Source organism: Orcinus orca, chromosome 6 (genome assembly GCF_937001465.1).
Source record: "Orcinus orca chromosome 6, mOrcOrc1.1, whole genome shotgun sequence".
Classification (NCBI taxonomy): domain Eukaryota; kingdom Metazoa; phylum Chordata; class Mammalia; order Artiodactyla; family Delphinidae; genus Orcinus; species Orcinus orca.
In genome coordinates, this window is record NC_064564.1 from 67,891,382 (window position 1) to 67,913,814 (window position 22,433).

Here is a 22,433-nt window from a genome sequence, read left to right on the forward strand (position 1 = left end):
TCCCATACAGTATAGTTAGGAGACAGTCTCTGAAATGATGTATTCTAAATTGGCCAGAGGATATTACTTTGGAGCCCGTTTGTCAGGCTTGAAATCAAAAGGCCACCTTCTTTGTCCTCAAATACCACCTTTCAGAATGTGGCACTGTCAGGAGACATGCTTTGTTCCTTTATTTTGATAAAGCTCATCAATACCATCTACACAATCGTGAAGTGAAAATGACTGTCAGGTAAGTTCTAAGGACGTGAGCCTCCCTGCACTCAGCTTGGGTCTTCAAATCTCTGCTAAGCAACTGATATGTTTATGAAACTTAAGTTTATAAAGCACTTGGTAACCATCACCTCCTAATCTGACCTTCACAACATCCTTGGGAGCTAACCAGGGCAGGAAGAGTTACTGGTCTTTCACAGAGGGAGTTGGCTGGGACCTAAGATATTGGAGTGGGACTTGAGAGTCAGGACTCACTCTCCTTATTGAATGCTCTTCAACTATAGGGCTCAGCGTCATTGGAACTCTAACATCCAACAGTCACCAAACGACATTTTCAAAGCCGTACTGCCTGATATTCCGACGTCCCTAATTGATCTGTGAGAATGGGTATGCTTTCTAATACTCGGCCACAGCCCATTTTCTCACAAGTTACATAAAAGCCCATCCCGAAAATAAAAGACCTTCAGTAGTTTTATTACTGCCGTGACTGCCAGTTCTACCGTTGACTACAATTTTGAGAGTTTGTATCTTTTCTTTCCTGCCTGTTTTCACCTTTTCTTTCTCCCTCTCTTGCTTCATCTTTCCCTCTCTTCTTTCTTGCTTTCTTGCTGTCTGACTTTTCTGTCTTTTCTCTCCTGTTTTTTCCCTCTATGGACTGCTTTCTATTTGAGTTTGGATGAAATCGAGCAGGGGAATTTAGAAGCGGGGGGAAGAAAGGGGGTTACATTAGTTTCACCTGAGTTGTGTTTTCCAGCCTCAGGATTTGGTGTTTGAGCAAAAGCTAACTCCGCTGAAGCCTGTGTGAACTTAGTGTAACTCGAATATCCCCAGGCCTCAGTATGTTCATGAATAAATGACATTAACAGTTAAGTCTTCATGTTACTAACTCTAATACCAGACCAAGACATAATTTCCAGCCCCATGAGAAGAGCCCCCGGCCAGTAACTTGGCAGGGCCTCGAGGATTGGCCATCACTTGACATTGTCCTCTGTCCCTCTGATGTCTATCATGTTGCCTTCCGTGGCCACCTCCATGGGTGCACATCCCTGTAGATAACCCTGGCTGCTCTATGCTTAATCCTTAAGTCATCTCAACAATTCACTGACTTGAAAAATAAGAAACAGCTTCCTCCCTCTGCCTTACATTCAGACGGAGCTCCACAGCAGAGCCGTTTATGTCCCGACACGTTTGAGTTTAATAATACAGTCGCACCTGAGTTTATAGGCAGAAACCTCTTTGTTCCCAAGGTGGACAAACCCACAGAGTAGGTGAGTCAGAGAGGATCTTAGGACCAGCTGCCGTGCCCACCTCCCACCCAGACTCACAGATGCCTTCCTCCTCCTGGTGAATTCCCATTTTCTGAGAGGCTTCTGAGGTCCTCCACACTTAACCCCACCCAGGGGTCTGAAGCTCAGTTTGGGACACGCTATGATGTATTCCCAGGAGCCTCTGCAGCTCTCATGATAATCAGGGGAGCAAGGACACAGCAGACAGTAGAGATAAGCCCAAGTCTCCACAACTGTTGTATCTAGATCTCGAGGTAAAGCCCACGGGCCCTTTGACTCACTCTGCTGGCGACCAATATCCATTCTTCCCTTCTTTGAAAACGAAGTTTTAATTACATTCGAGGTGACAATGTACTCTGAAAGTCAAACGTCCCACTCCCTTGTGGAAAGGTGTGGCCACCGGACAAGTTCCAAGCAATGAAGCCTAAGCAGAAGTGGGGTGGGGGGGGAACTCAGGAAACTCCTTAAAGGAGGAGCAGACAGCTGCTCAAGTACGTTTTGACCTTTCTCCCTTCCTCTTTGCTTTCTGGAACGGGATAGGACGGCTGAGGTCCTAAAAACACTTTTGTATCATAAAGTGAACTTAAGGATCAAAGGTGGGCACGCAGTTAGGATGGTGACCCAGAAATGTAAGAAGGAACGGAGCCCCAATGACAGGGAGTAGCTATATCTGGATTGGCTACTTCCAGATTCTTATTACCAGAGAGAAACAGAAAATAAATCTACGTGTGTACTGGCTCCTGTTATTTACTATTTCCTGTTCATATCTGCCTCTGTCTAGTTCTAGCTGATCAAGCTCTCTGGTTGTGAGCTAGGTTTGGAGCAACTTTTCCTGGGGTCCTGTGCCAGCTTTCCCATGTTTATCTCTGTGAGCTTGAACAATTCATTCAAGCTCCCTGGGCTTCATTTTCTCATGTGAGAAACAGGATAAGCAGAGCAGGTGTCTCACAGTAATAACAGGGTCAAATAAGGTAATACTATGAAGCTCTTAGACGAGCCCTTGGAACACCGTCTTCATTAAATATTTGTTATTATTACATGTGAAAGAAAACCTGTCCCTATATTGACTGCGTTGGACAAGTTCAGTGCTATTGTATCTGCACTTTCATTTAAATGCCCAAGATTCACTTTTCTCCTTTTGCATTTCAGAGGAGGCTGGACCTCCCAGCTGGTAAACTTTGCTTCCCCCTCACTCGTAGAGAGGCGAGAGGTGCGCGTACGTATTTGTATACACAGTTTCCCCTTGGTTTCAGACACCAGAGAATGATCTCAATTTAATAAAAATGATAGATCTAGCATCTTGCCTTCAAGCTCAGGGTCAGTGACATCCCTGGCAAGCCCACATTTTCTTTGTTTAGGATTCCACGTTGTTCTGCAAACTTTTCATCAATGCCATCACTGCCACTCAGCATGAAAATATAGACATCTCTGCGACACAGGGCAGGATGGTGTGGCTCTTACAAAGCTTTGTAGACGCATGGCACTATTGTGCAAAGAAACAGAAGAGGCCCACTTCAATCCAAGGGCAGAAAACCTCAAGAGGCAATCAGTCCAGATGCCCCTCACATGCCTCCCTCGGGCGTGAAAATAGGAATGGCTGAAATTGAAAATGACGTGGGAAGAATGAGGCATCGTTTGTAGGAGACACCAGAACACAAAGCTCATGAATGCTCTTTGTTCCCACGCCATGATTCGGCATCTACTGTTGACCCGTTATCATTTGCATCCTTTTGTGCTGGGCCACCTCAGAGATTTCCCATTTTTGGAGACAGACCATGAATTCCAAACCCACTCTGAATAAGCCAATTGCTGACCATTTGTTTCTCGAACAAGGGTGAATGTATGGGGCTTGTTTGCGGCAGGATGGCTGCACTCTGCCTTCTTTCTGCCTTGATAATGGGGAGGTGGCAAGATAATGGCCAGCCCTCGGGGGCAGCCCCATGAGGACCCCCAGCCAGGTGCACAGGATGGAGGAGGCTGGTTTTAGTTCATTTTCAGAAGGTACTGGCTCAGATTTTCCCCCGGTTTTCTTCTTGGATCAAGGCAGAAACAGAATGAAGAGGAATCAAAGCAAAGAAACAAACCTAGAGAAAACAAGGACCACATGTACCATTCTACCTGAGCCTCCAGAAGATGACAGCCACATCAGCCTGGAAGAGGGGGTTTGGAGTTCAAAGGAGCAGACTCCTCATATATAGGCAGCCAGAATGCAGGACTCACCCAGGCCTGAACCCAGGGCTCATTTCTGCAAGTCCGAATGGCCTGGCAGGTTAACTGGGAAAAAAAAAAAAATGCATCTACTCCTAAGCCTGCAAACGCCCAGGAAACTCCTTTGGGCTCAGGGAGATTGGTGCATTCAAAAGTAGCAGCCCAAGGCCCTGTTTTGATATGCAGAGGTCAATGGAAGTTCCTGGTTTAATAAATGGTGAGGGAAAAATTCAAAACGGCAATTATGTTTTCCTGTCAGATTCCATGTGCTCCTCTGAGTTTTATCCTTGCTGTCTTCCTGATGCTTTTGATAATTATTTAATTGGTTTCCAATCTAAATAGATGCTGCCTGAACTGTCTTTCAAGGCTGGTAGAAAGAGTGACTGATTATACAGCTCCCAGATGAACTTTTTTCCTTCCCTCTGATCATAGAAAAGCAGCACTTTGGATTCATTGATAGACACAAAGTGAGGCCAAGAATTGAAGCAATTTCCTACATAATTTTAATATGCACAATTTTTGGGAAATAGCCGGGTATGTAATGACAGAACAGTCGCTTTACGAATAGCACCTGCATTAGCAAGAGTTGAGGGCAGGAGAAAGGGAAGAAAGGGCACTTTTTTTTTTTTACATTTTTCAAATAGCATATTACAAGAAGAGAAAGTGACTCTTAGATCTAAAATTGAGTAATCATACATTCCATATAAGCACTGTATCTTAGATGTAGTGCTTCAGTAATAGAGGATCCCTATAAGAACTTTGAATTTGGACCATTTTAAGGCTTGATGAAAGAATATAATGTGTTCTTCTAAACTCAGACCTCTTTGTTGCTATCAAGTAAGAAATTTTAAAAACACTGTAAAAAAAAAAAAAAAAAAAGTACAGCACTGTTACAATTGCTTTTATTACTAGCCACTTCAATGCTAGTTAATCCCAAAGCAGCAATGTGTAAATGCCGTGAGTAATGTGATTTCAAACCAGCTCCTCAAGCGAGAACAGCAGGGCTAAGCAAACCAACTCCTGCCAGAGACTGGATTATACCCCTACCTTGGGATCTTGTTAGGCACTGTGGTGGTATTTAGGGGGAATTTCACTTTATATTGTTGGGTCCCTGCTCAGCTCTCTATCAGGCAGAATAATACCTGTGTCTTTCTGCAATCCTACAGTGTTAGGAGAATTAATGAGGTAATCCCATTGTAAAACATTTTGGCATCAAAAGCAAAAATGGGAGCTAAGGGTTATGCCTTTTGGAGAGAGACCCATCACTGTCTACTCTGAAGCCATCACTAACTACCCCGCACAGACCTAGTTGTCCCCTCCCATCTGTCCTTCTCTATGGCACAAGTCACACTGTATTGTCAGTGTGTCCTCCACAGACTGGGAGAACTTGAGGAAGCAGGTCTTGCTCATCTTGGCATCTTCAGAGCTAATGCACCTCCAGGCAGAGCAGGTACTTAACCTTTTTGAAGCAATGATAATTTATCGAACATTCTATCATCCAAAATTATTGTCTTGACTCAACCTTCTTTTGGACAATGCACCGGCTGGTTATTTTGGTGAGAATGGACAACTAGGGCTCGATGTGGACCAGGAGAACCAGGTGGCCAGCTTACCTTCCCTTTGGTAACCAATGTTCACTTGTTTAACAACAACCACTCTGTGTTTTGACGAAACATTCCTCTTTAGGGTCATTACTGCTGTTTGGTTCTACACAAGAGCCGGGAATTATGACCTGCATGAGAACCTGTACCATTTGCTTTGGTCAGATGGAAGATGCTCTGATGGGAGAGGGTAAGGGGAAAAAATAGCATCCCTACTATGTGCCATCCATTTAGAACAACATGGTAGCTGAATTGTGTCAGACTGGTGATCTGCAGATGTAATCTGGACTGCGTTCTTTTCTGATCAGTACCGATCTTTTTAAGAGATTGGATTTTGAATACTATAGGCCTAGCAGATCAAGTATAGCTCATCAGGAGTCCTATCAGGGCCCATCATCTCACATGTGACCCATTTCACAGATTAATGTGACCTCCCAGGCTCTAGCAGGCAGTTGAATTTGCTGTCTTGATTTAGTTCAACCCCCTTTAAAGTTTTCCTTGTGTTATGATATTAAACCAAGACCCAAGGCCACTCATCTGGGGAAGGTTGTCACAGTCAGCCTTCTAAAATTGCTCCCAATGGTCCCTACCTCTTGCTGTCCACTCCCTATATAATATGTGGCCCTTGTGTGTGGGGAGGCGGATCTAGTGATTTGCTTCTAACAAACACAACACAGAAAAAAATGGAAGGAAGTCACTTCCTACACTAAGTTATCTGAGACTGACTTCTGTCTTGTGTTCTTTCTCTAGTACCCATGCACATTCTCTTGCCTTCTTGGCTTGTTCACTTTAACGAACCCAGTTCCCACATTGGAGAGGCCTATGTAGCAAGGAACTGATGGTGGCGTCTGGCCAACAGCAAGCAAGGAACTGTAGTCCTCAGACCAAGCTGGTGAGGAACTGGGTCCTGCCCACAACCACTGAAGAAGCTTGAAAGCAGATCCCACCCTCACTTAAGCCTTGAGATGATGTGGCCAGACCCAACCTTGATTACAGTCTTCTAGAGATCCTGGGCTAACCCCCTGGCTGCAGCTATGAAGAAACCCAGAAGAAGATGACCCAGCTATGCCACACCCAGATTCCTGACTCACAGAAACTAAGATAAAATTTGTTGCTTTAAGTCACTAAGTTTGTGGTCATTTGTTACACAGCTGAAAGTGTTCTGGTACCAATTTCAATGGAGGAGTGTGGGTGGGGTTTCCCACACCAATGAGCAATTCTCTGGGAAGGGTTTTTCCCCACAGAGTGAGTAATTCTCCAGGACAACTGGGTATCCCACCATTCAACTCCATTCTGACACTACCTACCCAGGGACAGCAACACATTCCACAGATCCAGGGCTCAGTCTTACGAGACTGCCCCTCCCTCCACCACTTCAATGCCAGTCACAAGCCCAGGTTACCTGTGCTGCTGAATGACTGGGTATAAATCAGATGTTCCCACAACTTTCTTCTTGAGTTTGATTAGCTTGCTAGAGAAGCTCACAGAACTCAGAGAAATATTTTTAACTTACTAGAACACTTGTTGATTATAAAAGGATATAACTCAGGAACAGCCAGACAGAAGAAATGTAGGGCAAGGTATGGAGAAAGGGCTTAGATATTCCATGCCCTCTCCAAGCTCACAGTTCTCCCAGTACTCCATGTGTTCACCAACCTGGAAGCTCTTCCAGCGCTGTCCTTTTGGATCTTGGGGTTTTTGTAGAGGCGTCATTACATACTCATGATTGATTCAACCTCTAGTCCCTCTCTGGAGGTCAGGGATGGGACTGAAAGTTCCAACCCTCTAATTACAAGATTGGTTTTCCTGGCAACCAGCTCCCATCCTAAGGTGGGGTCCAAAAGTCACCTCATTAACAAAAACACGTTTATGGCTTTCTTCATTGAGGAAATTCCAAGTGTTTTAGGAGCTCTATGCCAGAAATAGAGTTGCAGATCAATATTTATTTTAATACAAACCACAATATCAGAGCAGCTACAGAGAACTACGTGATGGCAGAGTAGAGCCAACTACATGACGGCAGAAGTAGAGCCTCGACCCCTTGCCTTTCATTCATCACTCAGTACCCCACAGGTATTGGCAGCACTGAGCCCCTTTAACCAGCCAGCGGACATCCACGCTATCAAGCTCAGAGTAAAAAGGGTTGTCCTCCTTTCTTGGCTACACAGAAAACTTCCCAAGCATTAAAACAGCTGCAAATGATCAGAAATTAAACAGAGCAAGATAGAATATAAAAATGAATGCAAGTCACTAGAGTGTTATACTAGCAATTATTTCTGTGTTCAGGGAGGGAAGTCTGGTTCTCTGAAGCTACTTTCAGAGGAAGTTGGAGACAAAAACCCTCTCTCTGACCCCATTGTCCCTATCAGAGCCAGAGTCCTTGCGAGCCCAGGACGGAGTTGTGGCTGGGAAAGCTCCACGTGGGCCTGCTCAGCTGAACATGTGACCTTGCTGGATCCCCATGTCCATCTGATGCGAGCTGGAAATGGGGGGTGGTGGGGTGGTGAGCAGTGGTCCCTACATCATGAGCTCCCTCGGGTCTGCTGCATTGATCATACATCATGATTCCATTTCCCAAATTTCCAGCCTTGGCTTGGGGCCAGCCCTTCTGTCCTGCCATCTTCTGAGACTCTGAATAATTCCCTCCCTTCATTTATATTGCTTCTGTGAAGTGTAACTTTATCTTGTTCCTCCAGAGCCTTCTTTTTCTAGGTTATGTAAATTTAGCTCTTCACCCTCCTTTTTACAACTTGCCCTCCAAACCTCTTGCTAGTTTATTAATTTTTCTTCATTTCTTACACATATGCACAGGTACACACCGTGTTGCAGGCTAAAAGGGCCATAGGAAACAAGATCAAGAAAATGTGAAAAATTTACACTGAGAAAGGGGAAAAAAAGTGAAACAGGAGGGAAGGGGGCAGGGCACAACCTTTGGAAGAATGACATAGCCCAAGGACATGACATAAACTGATTAGAATCAAATGGGTCCAAGATGGCAGACAAGTCAACTTCCACCAGACCTTAAGCCTCACTGTAACACATCAGCAAACTAGGTGACACACCCACAGGTGCCATGACAGTTCTAAGACCGATGATTCCTGGAAATCCCTGTCCTTTCCCGAAATAGCTAGAATACTCCTCCCACTCGTTAGCATATGAAATTACCCACCCCTATAAAAACTGACAACCCCATACCCTGAGGTGGCCCATCGCCTTCTGAGATGGCCAACACTCTGTCTGTGGAGTGTGTTTGTCTAAATAATCCACTTCTTACCTATCACTTTGTTTCTCACTGAATTCTTTCTGCCATGAAACATCAAGAACCTGAGCTTCATTAAGTCCTGAAACTAGGTGTGTGATCTCAGTTGTAAGACTGTGGGTTTTGGCCGGGTTTGAGTCCTGGCTGACTGGGTTCAAGTCCCAACCTGAGGTGCACTGTTTCAAAAGGAAATTTCTTTATTCTGATAGTAAATGCATGGAAACTTGTTTGGGGAAGGCCACAGAATGAACATCATTTGGAAAAGATTATGGTTTTGGGAAATTGTGTTAAGTTTCTTCCTCAAGACAAAGAGTTCTAATTAAGATCAGTCTAAAAGATGTTTTCAACACATGCAGGAGGGCTAAAGCCAAGAGATTTGTCTTTCTCTCATTACTTCTTTTCCTCCCCCCTCTCTCATCTCTCTCTCAGAATCTCACTGGGCCCCTGACTGACCCTGACCTACTCAAACAAGCTGCAAGGTATGGAGAGAAACAGAGAAACCACCTTCCCTAGGGGAGAAGGCAAGGACAAGGGTGCTAGCTCTAATCCCTGCCTCAGGGTAACTCTTTAAGTCAGCAGAGCTGCTCTGGGAACATATACCCTCCCTACCCTGCCTGTGAGCTTTCTAGCCCACAGGTAAGTGCATTTAGGAGACACCCGGGACGGTTTTACTGCATTACAGAAAATATCTGAGGCAGAATCAATGAATCTACGCCTTGTTTTTGTTTTTCTAGAAACCCTCTTGAAACCCAAATTCTTTCTTATTTATGATTTCAAAGCTTTGTTTCTTTTTTTTCCCCTCCTTTTTCCCTTTCTCCTTAATCGTTCTATTTTAAGGAGTTGAAAATGAAAATATTTCTGCTAGTCAGGACTTCAATGTGGCCACTTCCGGCATTAGGGGCTAAGGAGGATGACCATCTTCTTCCCAGACTTTCCCTCTTACAGTAAGAAGGCAACAAAATGGATTGTATCTCTTCTCTGTGGGCAGAAGAGGAGGATTTAGCCAAGCAAAAATGAAGTTCCTTAGGGATGAAGAGAGAAGGCAGATGAAGAGACCCGGTGCTCTTCAGCCTCCAAGAGCAGTAAGCGGGTGTGTTGGTGCCGCAGGTTACGTATATGTATGTCTGTGGCAGGCAGAGTAATGCACCCCTCCACAGATGCCCATGTCCCCACCCCAGAACCTGTGACTCAGTCACCTTACACGGCAAAAGGGACTTTACAGATGGGATTGAGGGGATGAGTCTTGAGATGGGGAGGTTGTTCTGTATTATCCAGGTAGACCCAATGGAATCATAAGGGTCCTTAGAAGAGGGAGGTAGTAGGGTCATGGAAGGAAAAGGTGGTGTGACAATGGAACCAAAGGTTGGAATGATGCACTTTGCAGGCAGAGTCATGAGCCAAGGAAGGCAGGCAGCTTCTAGAAGGTAGAAAAGACAAGGAAACATTCTCCTCTAGAGCCTCCAGAAAGAACAAGCCCTGCTACACCTCACTTTACCCCAGTACAACTGATTTTGGACTTCTGACCTTCCAACCGGTAAGGTAATAGACTTGGGCTGCTTTAAGTCACTAAATTTGTGGTGATCTGCTGTAGCAGCAATAGGAAACCAATACAATGTCTTGAGCACATCTGTCTCTTCCTTTTCTGTTCCCTTGCCCATTTCTTCTTCCTTTTCCACCCCCGCCCCACCCTCACTGGCTTTCTGTCAATCAGGAATCAGCAGGGGCTGCCCTGAGGAAGTGATGTTGGGTCCCTATAGCCTGGAATTCTCACCCTGGTCACAGTTCTGAAGGCCTCTCCAGGCCCGAGAATCCAATTGATAAGCAACCCCTATACTTTCTGCCTCACGCCTCCCGTCAGCCTGGATACCTTCAACGCACGCAGCAAAAATCTGGCTTGGGCCTGACTGATGACTTCAAAGAGATTATTTTCTTTCTTTCAAGAAAATCCAGACACCTTGATATGGGCTTTAGATGCTATGGGCTATCAACTCACAACTGTGTAAGGTAGGTACCGTTACTCCCATTTACCAGAAGAGAAAACAGACAAAATTACTCCTCCGAGGTCACAGAGCCCACCTAATTACAAAGACTCCCCAAGACAAACGCTTGCCGGATAAAGATTCTCTTTAGTGACTATCCTGATGTTTATGTTCTGTCCACTAGATGAAGCACAGCAGGAATCTCACTACGAGCATGGTCATTTCTTATGATTTGCTTTCTACATGGCTCTCATCCAGGCAGCAGTTTGGTTTAGTGAGCTTTGGGGTTAGAGCGCTCATTGAATCCCAGCTCTAGCTGTAAGATCTTGAATAGCATAGCAGAGTGGCTACTGAAATTATATACAACCTTCAACTCAGCGCTCTCAACCCTGGGAATATTGTCCTTAGAAGTAAAAGAACAAGTCACTTAAGACTATACATACGAGGATGATTACTGCAGATATGTTTATAGTAGGGGGACAAAAGGAAAAATGAATGCCTACAATATGGGAATGGCTGAATTAATGGGCTATATCCAAACCATGGATTATGCAACTATTGGAACACTGAGCTAGATCTACGTGAGGTAAGTGGAGAATTCTACAAAATACTACATAGCGAAAATACAATATACAGATGTGTGTGCATATTATATATATACAGATATATAACAATCCCAGTTTTAGAAATCAATGACACAACTCCTTATTTGAGATTATATAAGAAAGGAAAAAAGGTATTTAATATATTACAGACAAAATTCAATACCCATTCTTAATCTTTAGAAATTGCAATTGCAATGAAATAGTGTTAGACAAATAAGTCTGTTACAAGATAAAATACTTCTGGTGTAACCCCAAAAGAAATATTATGCCTAGTGTGAAGCACTAGAAACATTCCCATTAAAGTCAAAAATAGAACTTGATGATGTGCTAGAAGTATAGGCAGCACAACTGGGTAAGAAAAAGAAATCATAATTCTAAAAGCTGGAAAGAAACGTGAAAAATTATTTGCAGGTGCTATGACCATATGAAACCAACTGAAAAGTTACCATAACCAATAAGAGATCTCAGAAAGATAATAGGTGTATAAGAACAGAAACATCAGCTTTCACATACATAACCCCATAGATGATATAAGAAAAGACTACATGAATATAACAACCAAAAGAGGAATTACTGACAATATGTAGGCCTCCTAATATTTCCAATACCCCTGAAGACCTAAGAAGACTTTTTAAAAAATGGAAACACACACCATGACACAGATGTGAATTTTCCATAACCTAACTGATAAGTTTAATATTTCCCAATTAAAACACCCCAAAGGTTATTCAGGAAAAAAAAAAAACACAACTGGGTAATGTGATTCTAAAACTCACATGAAAACATAACCAGGAAAACTCTGAAAAAGAACAATGGGGTAGAATGAGGGAGGTGGAAAATGTCATAGTAGATATTAAAACATATTTAAAACCTTCAATTATTAGATCATAGTAATAATATATAAATAGACCGATGGAAGGGAATAGGAAGTCCAAAGGAGATATATACTCACACACAGACCTATCTATAGAGAGGCTTGAAATCAGTATGATAAAGACATCTCAAATCAGTCATGAAATGTTTCAATAAATGATATTGGGATAATTGGAGAACTAGCTAGAAATATATAAAGCTAGATGCATGCTTCAATGGAAGCTGTGGGATTGTTGCCAAATGGATTAAAGCCTTAAATGCACTGAAACCATCAAAGTTCTAGACAAAAACACGGGGCAGTTGTAACCTTGGAGTGATGATGAGCTCTCTAATTAGGACTCAAATTTAGAAGTGATAAAGGAAAAGACTGGCAAACTCAACTTAAAATAGAAATTTCTCGATGGGGAGAAACACCATACGTAAGGTCAAAGGAAGAGAGAAACTAAGAAAAGCTATTTGTAACTCATATCACAGAAGGCTACCCCCCTAATATATGAAGAATGCCCAATAGAAAAATGGGTAAAGTAAAAATGAATAAGCAATGCATGGAAAAGGAGATACAAATGTCTCTCATCTCAAACATAAAGAGATGGTCAACTTTATTCAAAAGATAAATAATTCTAACTACACTGACTTAACAGGTTTCACCTATCAGACTGGCAAAACTCCAACAGTTTGATGAACACTGTTGGCAAAGCTATGGAGAAACAGGCATGTTAAACTCTATGGGTGAGTGAACAATTGGTCAGTATCTTCCAGAATTACAAATGCTTCCCTTTACCTTTGATTCACCAGTATGTCCTACAGAGACACTAGCACTCCTAGGGAAAGACACATGACCCACTTGAGAGCTGATTCATTTCACCATTGTCTGTAGGAGCACAAAATTGAGAACACCTCAGCGTTTTATTCAAGTTAAATTACAGAATTCGATTTTATAAATTAATAAAGTGGAACATGATGCAGCTAATTAAAAAGACTTTAAAACACTTCACACTGATTTGTAAACATCTCTAGGATAGAGTTAAGTGAAAAAATAAAAAGCAACTTATGAGATAGTGTGTCCATGCTGTCATGACTAAATAAAGGGAGAAATACATTCATACATGCATTAAAAAGCCTCCAGGGGCTTCCCTGGTGGTGCAGTGGCTGAGAGTCCGCCTGCCGATGCAGGAGACGCTGGTTCGTGCCCCGGTCCGGGAAGATCCCACATGCCACGGAGCGGCTGGGCCCGTGAGCCATGGCCGCTGAGCCTGCGCGTCCGGAGCCCGTGCTCCGCAACGGGAGAGGCCCCAACAGGAAGAGGCCCGCGTACCGCAAAAAAAAAAAAAAAAAAAAAAAAAAAAAAAAAAAGCCTCCAGAAAGAGTCGATAGATTAATGACAGTGCTTCTCTTTTGACAGAGTTTTTGCTTTTCTAAGTATGTAAAAGCATTGCATATTCAAAAATTAAATATTTGAGAGTTTTTCTGTATTGATTTTTTGCCATCAGCATACATTATTTGAACAAGAAAAATGTATTTTTCTTTTGAGAAGGAAACTTCAAAGTTCGAATTTGGAAGTTAGATCAAGTGCCTCTAAATTCCGGTTCCACTTCTGAGCAGCTGTGTGTTATTCTCCCTGCAGAGCTTTACTCCTAACATGCGTGTAATAGCTCGGCATGGGTTGTTTTGAGACTTCACTGTGGTAATGACTGTGAGGGGTTGGGGCCAGAGTAAGCCCTCAAGAAATACCACTTCTTATTCCCTCACAGGCTGTTGTGGGCAGAAGCCCATGAGATAAACTACCTAAAGCTGCTGGTGCAGGCGCTCAGTGAATCCTCATGTCCTTCCTTCCCTTTTCCTCCGAATTCTCCTGTAGCTCAACTCACGCAAGGCCTCATTGCCGGCCAATGTTCCCTGTCTGCTCAAAGTTCCTGAATCATCTTTCTTGGCAGTATGTCATCATAAAGGAAAAAATAGCTAAAGACTGGAAATAGTGATAGATTACTTGTTATTTTGGAGGCTGTTCACCCTTCTTACAATGAACTTCCCTAATAACTGGAAACTGCAGACCTGGTCTTAACAGCTTGGCTGAAGTGGAATTATATACACAGCCAAGGAATCCCAGGGATTCAATTGGATGCAAACGAACAATTATGTTGACAAATTTTGAATTTCCAAGTGACCGAACTTTAGAAGATATAGAAAATTAATAAACCCATGCTTTTCAGCCTCTTCTGTTTTCTTCTTGATGTTAATATTTGAGTTGAGTGGATCCTCTCAATCTATGAAGCAGTCAAAACTCAGATATTGGTCATTAATTATCAATACTTTAACCAACATTTAAGTAGCTGCTAAGTGCAAAGCATACTGTTGGTCTCTGTGTGTGGTCTGAAGAAAATGAGTAAAAGTTATGACTTTGCTTTAAAAGTCGAATAACGAAGTGACCCAGTCCTTTAGAGTAGGAAAATCAGTCATTCCAGCCCTATTAATTTTGAGTTTTTCTAAGAAGAGAGATTATTATGCTTTAAAAGTTGAATAACAAAGTAACCCAATCCTTTAGAGTAGGAAAATAAAATATCATTCCAGCCCTATTAATTTCAAGGTTTTCTAAGGAGAGATTATTATGCTTTAAAAGTTGAATAAAAAAGTAACCCCCCAAAAAAAACAGTAACCCAATCCTTTAGAGTAGGAAATAAAATATCATTCCAGCCCTATTAATTTCAAGATTTTCTGAGAAGAGAGATTATTATACCAACAATTTATATAAAATAGAGACAGGGAATGCCTTGGCTTCTTCTACCTTAGTAAGCTTCAACATTTTTGAAATACCAGTTATGTGTAAAGGATACATGTTGAATTTGATCATGCTTGACGGTTCTATAAGGGAGCGCTTTTAGGTGTTTACTATGCAATACTTTATAGGCAGAGTGTAACATTTGAAGACAAAAACCTCTTTCCAATAATATAATCTGCAGCACAAGTCTCATTTGGAGCCCAGAGGGGAGAGGAGGCAGAAGTGGGGGCAGGATGGGGCACGATCTCATCAACTCCCACAGCCCTTCAACATGGGCATCATAGTTCCCACTTTACAGACCATGTAGTGGAGGCTTAGGCAGAGAGGGCCCAAGCCAAGTCTCACCCAACAGGAAGCAGCCACATCCCAGATGTGCTGACGACACGGCACGCGCCCTTCGTCTTCTTCACCCCACTGCCTAGTTCCCCTTGCCCTGTAGCCATTAGTCAGACAGAAGGCCAAGGCTAGGCATGACCATGACCATGGCATAGAGCATTAGCGACTGGCCACAGAGGAACCCAACTCCTTGCCTCGGCCTGCTTCGTGCAGGGAACTGAAAAACAGGCCTTGATTTTAGATTCCAAGCCCTTAGAGATGCTAACGATTGAGGGGAGGGAATCTACCTTTCAGGCTTTTAAAAATGATCATTCAGCTACGGGGTAGTTTTAGAGTTCAGAACCACCTAAGCCCTAGGTTCAGGGTACCACATCTTCCACATCCCCCTGGGCCCTGTACATGGCGTATATTGGGTTGGCCGAAAAGGTCATTCGGACAATGACCTTTTCAGCCAACACAGTACTTCCCGAGCTCTCCTTCTGAAACCTTCCCTCCCCTCAGCAGTATGTTAGCTCTTCAACAGGTTGTGTCAATAACATTTTTGTTGCAGACTTCTGTTTTATATCCTGACTGATTTTTCGTTTAGACACTCATCATTTTAGAAATCCCAGGTTGATCTCAAAACAAGACTGTTTTATCTGTTCCAGTCTGCGTTCCATTTTGCAGACTTCCCGTGCATTCTTCCATAAGCTGTGTGAGCTCTCCACCAAAAAGTAAAGGAACCTCAAGTTGATCTGGCAAGAAAAATAGAAAAGCTGCTGGTGGAGGGGTATAGACCTTGCTCTGAATTATCAGAGGTAAAACTCCAGACGAAATAAAAACAGCAACTACTTAAGGACTCTGAATAGTCAACAGAAGCAGCTGGGTGAATTGTGGAACAAGTGAATATTTGAACTAATGTGGCAACAGTGACTCTCCTGGTTTTATGTTTTTCTTTCTACCTGGGTCTTCCGGCTTTGACCAAAAGGCAAGCCAAATAGGGAAACTGCACAGTGGACATATACAACTAAACTCACAAAATCCAAACTTTCTGGCCAAAGGATTGGCAATAAGGGCCTAGTAACAGCTGTAGAGTATTGTGAAAATCCTACTGTTTTCCTCTCCTTTTTCTCTATCAGCCTGCCCCAAGGCCAGTCACATAGTTGCCACAATAGCATGAACATCTAAAAATTCTGAGATAGGTTTTACCTCTCCAAATAGAGGAATTAGGATAATAGGTCCCTGTTGTGCAAAGAGTATGGAGGTAATTCCTGTTATTTTTCTCTTCTCCTCTTCATTTCTCCCCAAACGTAAGTCATGGTGGTCACAACTCTAAGAGAAACCCTGTATTTCCAGCTAGATGAGTAAGGAAAGAAGACTTAGGGAACCAAAAAGAATGGAAGAAATACTGCAGAGGACAGAACGAGAAGAAAGGGACCCCCTAATTCTATATATGAGTTGATACAAATCTCAGGTTCACCCAAGCTGTAAATTTGAAGCACACACCCGAAGAATCACATGCTTTGACAAGTGAACGACCATATAAGCCACTCCTCTCGTCCCAGAATACCCTTTAGTGGCGTATGCAGGAACAGACCCAGACAGCATAGCAAAGGCTTCGAAAACTGAACTGACATCAGAACCACTGCCCTCAGAAGGCAAGACAGATTGATTACCTGCTAAAAGTAACAGAAAAAAAAATTTTCTTCTCCAGAAGATCTTAGTAAAACCCAGAGCTTCACAGTGTAATTTACAAGATGTGCAGGATACAATTTGAAGTTACTCGACTTACCAAGGACAAGGAAAAATATGACCTACTTTCAAGTAAAAGACAGATGCCAGGGCTTCCCTGGTGGCACAGTGGTTGAGAGTCCGCCTGCCGATGCAGGGGACGCAGGTTTGTGCCCCGGTCCGGGAAGATCTCACATGCCGTGGAGCAGCTGGGCCCGTGAGCCATGGCCGCTGAGCCTGCGCGTCCGGAGCCTGTGCTCCGCAATGGGAGAGGCCACAGCAGTGAGAGGCCCGCATACCGCAAAAAAAAAAAAAAAAAAAAAAGACAGATGCCAACTCTGAGATGACCCAGATGTTGGAATTATCTGAGAAAAACTTTAAAGTAGCAATTATAACTATTCTTCATGAGGTAAAGTGCACTCAGAATAGGGAGGAGGGGAAGGGGATTTAATTGCTTGCTCCCTCTTATCTCCTGTGTCCCATGGGTCAAAGTTTGCCCTACAAGGGCAAACTACCACATATATATATATATATATATATATATATATATACACACACATATATATGTATATATATATATAATTTTTTTTGTTAAACCTCCCAGCTCCTTTGGCAACCCTTTGGCAAGTAAGAGACCACGTCTTACAGCAGGAGTTAGAAAACTTTCTGCAAAGGACTGAATAGTCAGTTTTAGTGTTTGCAGGCCATACAGTCTCTTTTACAACTACTCAGATCTGCCATTAGAGTGCCAAACCATAAATAACATATATACAAATGGGCATAGCTCAGTTTCTTTAAACTTTCCCTATAAGAAATGGCAGTAGGCTATATTTGGGCCACAGGTCACAGTCTGCCGATCTATGTCCTATAGCTTAACTCTTCATCCAAAGCTGGAAGTAGCAGGAGGGTACAGAGGTTCTGAGACGATGGGGTACATGATCAAAACCGGGGAAGTTTGTGATTTGATCCATTTTTGCATCTCCTTTACAGTAAGTTGTGTCCATCAGTCTGAAGCAATGTCATACAGGATATAATGCACTGTGGACAAATCTGCGTCTGAAGTAGATGTCAGTTCTAGTCAGTAACTCATCGCTCTTTCCAGAACAGAAGGAATGCAAAATAAATCAGCCTGCCACCAGCTGCCTGGGTGGTCTCCCCAGGGACGGTGCCAGCTAAGCTGATAGACGTACCTGCAGTCGATGGCATCTGGTGCACACTAATGTGTGTGCTCATTCGCATGGGGCCATCCACACAGCTCTCACATTCCACAGTCACCCATTTCAGCCTGAGACAAAGACTATATGCTAGTATGTTTGGGGAGCTCAAGACAGTAAGAATAGAAAACAGAGCTAGGTACAGAGGATGGGAAGCAATGAAAGGTAATGTGTTACCATATGGACACTGGTTCACCATGAGCTGTGAAGAGATTCAGCTGGTCACTCAGCAGGTTCACTGGCTCAGCCGTGTGGGACACCTCCATATAGGCTATTCTTTGCTACAGCCATGGTAGGGAGGGAAAGAATTTATCTGCTGGCTCCTTCCCATCTGCCAATGGTAAACATGTGCCCAAAGATTTACTTGGCTTGTCTTTGCCTTTTCAGCAGGTACTTGGGAAATTGCAGCATGTAGTTGAGTCTCTGGAAGTGGTCAGAAGAGCCAAAGGCTCTGTAGCTGGTTGTCCGCAGGCAGCAGAGCCATTTAAATGGGTTCACAGGGAGTCAACTGGCCATAACAGTGGCTTACGTGAAGCCATGCTGCCTGTGGACTGGGAGACAGGTGAGGCCAAAGAATCTCGAGAGGTGTCTAAATTACACCCACAAAGAAGCCCTCGGTGTTTACTTATTCAACAAATATTTATTACACTCCTAGGCACTGTACAGGATCTTGGGAAAACAGAAATGTTTTCTGCCATCAAGGAACTTTGTCTAGTGAAGATAACATAAATAAACATTTTGCACAATGTTTAGTACTGTACGATGAGTTTTTAAAAATGCCATAGCTTTCCAGAGGAGGATGTTCAACCATGCCTAAGAATTTTGGGAAAGGTGTTCCCAGAGAAAACCATGAATCGCATTCAATTTTGTAAAATCGAAGTCTTCGGTTAGAAAGGAAACTTAAGAGCTCATCTGGCCAACAATGTACTTCAATCCCCCAAGTCTTTATTATCCTGGCACCCAAGACAAGATAAACACCACCGCAATCCCCACCTACCTCAGTCTGCATTACATATTCAGGCATTATTAACCATTTGCACTTTCCAGATCAAAGACATTGCATGTCTCTGAGCCTTTGTAAATAGAACCCCCTGCCCAGAACGCCCTTTTGCGTTGCTCAGGACAGAGGACCTTATGTTACCACATCATCCACTCTGCAATTTCACGGCTTTAAACAACAAAGATTTCTTTCTTCTCATTGTCACCACTCAAGAGACAAGACTGATGATAGCTTTATCTTAGCGTATTGTTTCCAGTTTCTGTAGCAGTGAGATGGAAAAACGGTCAACCACTACTGGCATTGAAAGCTTCTACCTAGAAGTGATACACGCCACTATCCCTCACATCTCATTGGCTCAAGCACAACCAGTCGCCACGCTTTTCAAGAGGATAAGGACACGCTATTCTACTGTGTGCCAGAGGTAAGAACCAGAAATAGTCAAGGAAGAGTATTAATGACTCACATTTCTAAAACTTCTCCACCTGCCTAATTCCTACTCGAGCCTCTAGATCAGGGGTCTCCAACACCTGCGCCGCGGGCTGGTACTGCTCTGGCAGCCTGATAGGAACCGGGCCGCACAGCAGGATGTGAGTGGCAGGCAAGCGAGCAAACCTTCATCTGCCACTGCCCGTCACTGGCATTACTGCCTGAGCCATCCCCACCAGCCTAGGCCGTGGAAAAACTGTCTTCCACGAAACCAGTCCCTGGTGCCAAAAAGGCTGGGGACCGCTGCTCTAGATTCAGGCCAGGTGTCATCCATTCAAAGCGGCCTCCCCGCTCCATCTCCCCCACCTTCCTGCTCGTTAAGGAGACCTCACCAGAGCTCCAGACACCATGCACCTGCCTCATTGCACCACAATACTGCAGAGGTCTTCTCTCTCTGCTTGTCCCTCTCCCCAAGCCCCCTCTCACTTACCTCCGTGTGCTCAGCACCCAGCACAGTGCCTGCTCTCGTCAACAGACACTCAATGCATGTTTGTTGAACTGAACAAAACTAAAACAGAACTTAAAAGGAAACTTCCTTAAGAATCCATTTTAACAGTACTAAGTGAAGCGTCGCACAGCACTTTAAGCTTTTTTGCAATGCCAGTCTCTCCTCCCCTGCTGTTTATCAAATTAAAGTGACACATTCAGGCGATAAAAAGAACTCCCCTTGCACAGAACCTAAATATAAACATCTTAGGAAACCTTTACCATCATCCGTCTTGCTGGTTAAGTGTACCTTGCCCAAATCCTCAAGTTTGGGTTTGTTTTTTGGGTTTTTTTTCCCCTAAGCAGAGTTCAGCAAGGAGGCAGGGCCTAGATGGGGAAAGGAACTCATTTCCCTAGCTCTTTGCAAAGACAAAAATCAGGTCATAAGCAAAAGTCATTTGGAAATCTGATTTCTCTATGGGCTCATCTGTTCTACTCTGCTAAGTGGGTGAATCCCACGAGCACCAGTGCTGTCTTTTCTGGGCCGTTAAGAAAGAAGGGGAAATTGTACTTACAAATTTCCTCAAGCTCAGGCTCCTTTGTTGGTGGTCTCAAAAACTTAGGCCAAGTCCACTGTGGGGCTGAACACAGCCAAGGACAGCTCCGCGGTGATACTCGGCTGGCAGTGAAGCAGGGACGACATCTTGCTGCAACTCCACGCAGACGCTCTACGAACAGCCCAAGCAGCCCCTTCCTAGGCCCTTTTTGTAAGGTGTGGTTCATGGGCCACACCTGGGGCCTCATTAGAAATTCAGAATCTCAGCTCCTTGTCGCATACTTGCTGAATCAGAGCATGCTTGTTCAGCAAGCTTCCCAGGTGACTCTTGTGGACCTTAAAATTGGAGAAGCCCTGAGCCGGGCTCTGAACACAGTTTATGGAGGAGACAGATACGTGTAAGGACAGCTGTGCCCGTCACAGCCCCATCTGTCACTTGGGAGAGGTAAACACTCCTTGACCCATGCAGCACAGCACTGCCTTTATTCACTGTGTAGGAGACAGGAGGGACTGAGCGGGAACAGAGTCACGATAGATCCTAGGATCTCAGGGCCAGGTGCTCTGTGGACAGCACTCTTTATCATCATGCTGGTGGTCAGCAAGGTTGAAAAGGTGGACAGCCAATTTACCAAGGGGTGACCCAAGAGACCCAGATATGCTGCAAAAACATTTCCAAAGGCTCCAGAGGTGCCCAGCCTCTTATACTACAAGCTACAGCTGGTATCTCATTCACAGCCTTCACCTTAGGTGAGGGGAGGGAGAGGTAGGGGAGCCGCAGGATTTGTGAGCTGGTTAAAACCTTCCAAGTCTGGGCTTCCCTGGTGGTGCAGTGATTGAGAGTCTGCCTGCCGATGCAAGGGACGCGGATTCGTGTCCTGGTCCGGGAAGATCCCGCATGCCGCGGAGCGGCTGGGCCCGTGAGCCATGGCCGCTGAACCTGCGCGTCCGGGGCCTGTGCTCCGCAATGGGAGAGGCCACAGCAGTGAAAGGCCCGCGTACCGCCAAAAAAAAACCCAAAAGCCTTCCAAGTCGTTGTTCTCCCTTCCGCAAATACGGGGCCTCTCCTGTCCTTGTCTATCTTCTCATCTGACTGTCATCTATTTCTGAGTGCCACCTGTCTGATGTTCACGATCTCTCCTTTCCTTGCTGCTGTCCCTCTTGTGTCACCACTCTTCACATCACTTTGGTGGACTGGTAACTTGACTACCCTTTGATGTGATCTTGTGTAATCCATCACTTTACACTTTCACGATAGAGTATTTTAGTCCACGTCATTCCATCTACCCTGGGATGAAGGCATTTCTCTACTGACGTTTGCTCCCTTTTCATTGTATTGTTGTACCGCATACAATGGCATTACACATTTAGTGTGTTCTTTTGCGAAGGAACTAATACAACACACTGCCTATAGTTACTTGAAAGCAATTTGGCATGGGTAAAAATCTTGCTTCGTCAATTATCTCTGCTCTCTCCATCTCCAATGGCACCTGACCTTCAACGTACAACATATTAAAATCGCTCCCATCTTTAAAAAAACCCAACTTTCTTCAGTATTGTTCTTCCTGAAGCATACCATCCCATCTCTTCCTTCCTTTTGGTGTCCTTAACTATCTTCCCTGCCTCCATTTCTCTCTTTTTCACTGCCACCTAAGTGGACTTTCTAAAACCTACACTGTGACTGCACTCCCCTGCTTGAAATCTAGTGAGGTCTTTCTTCCATTAAATTTGATAGGAATTAACACAGACATTGCCCTTTGCAGCTAAGTCTCAGCCCCACTTACCAACCTTATTTCAAGTCATTCCTTACCTGCTCAAATCATACATCCAATCTCATGGTGCTTTCAAAACACAGTCGTCGTTTTTCCTTCTCCCTGTCTGTGCTCATAACAATTCCTCTATGTAGATGGC

At 43.9% G+C, this 22,433-nt stretch overlaps 1 long non-coding RNA gene across 1 annotated transcript in view; it reads right to left on the reverse strand.

Annotated features, from left to right (window-relative positions):
- Positions 1-20,957, reverse strand: part of LOC117199016 (uncharacterized) — a 128,796-nt gene extending 107,839 nt beyond the window's left edge. Inside the window, exon 1 of the long non-coding RNA XR_007477818.1 lies at positions 20,545-20,957. This is a non-coding gene — a long non-coding RNA (uncharacterized LOC117199016). The remainder of the gene's footprint in view (positions 1-20,544) is intronic.
- Between the last annotated feature and the right edge of the window lie 1,476 nt (positions 20,958-22,433).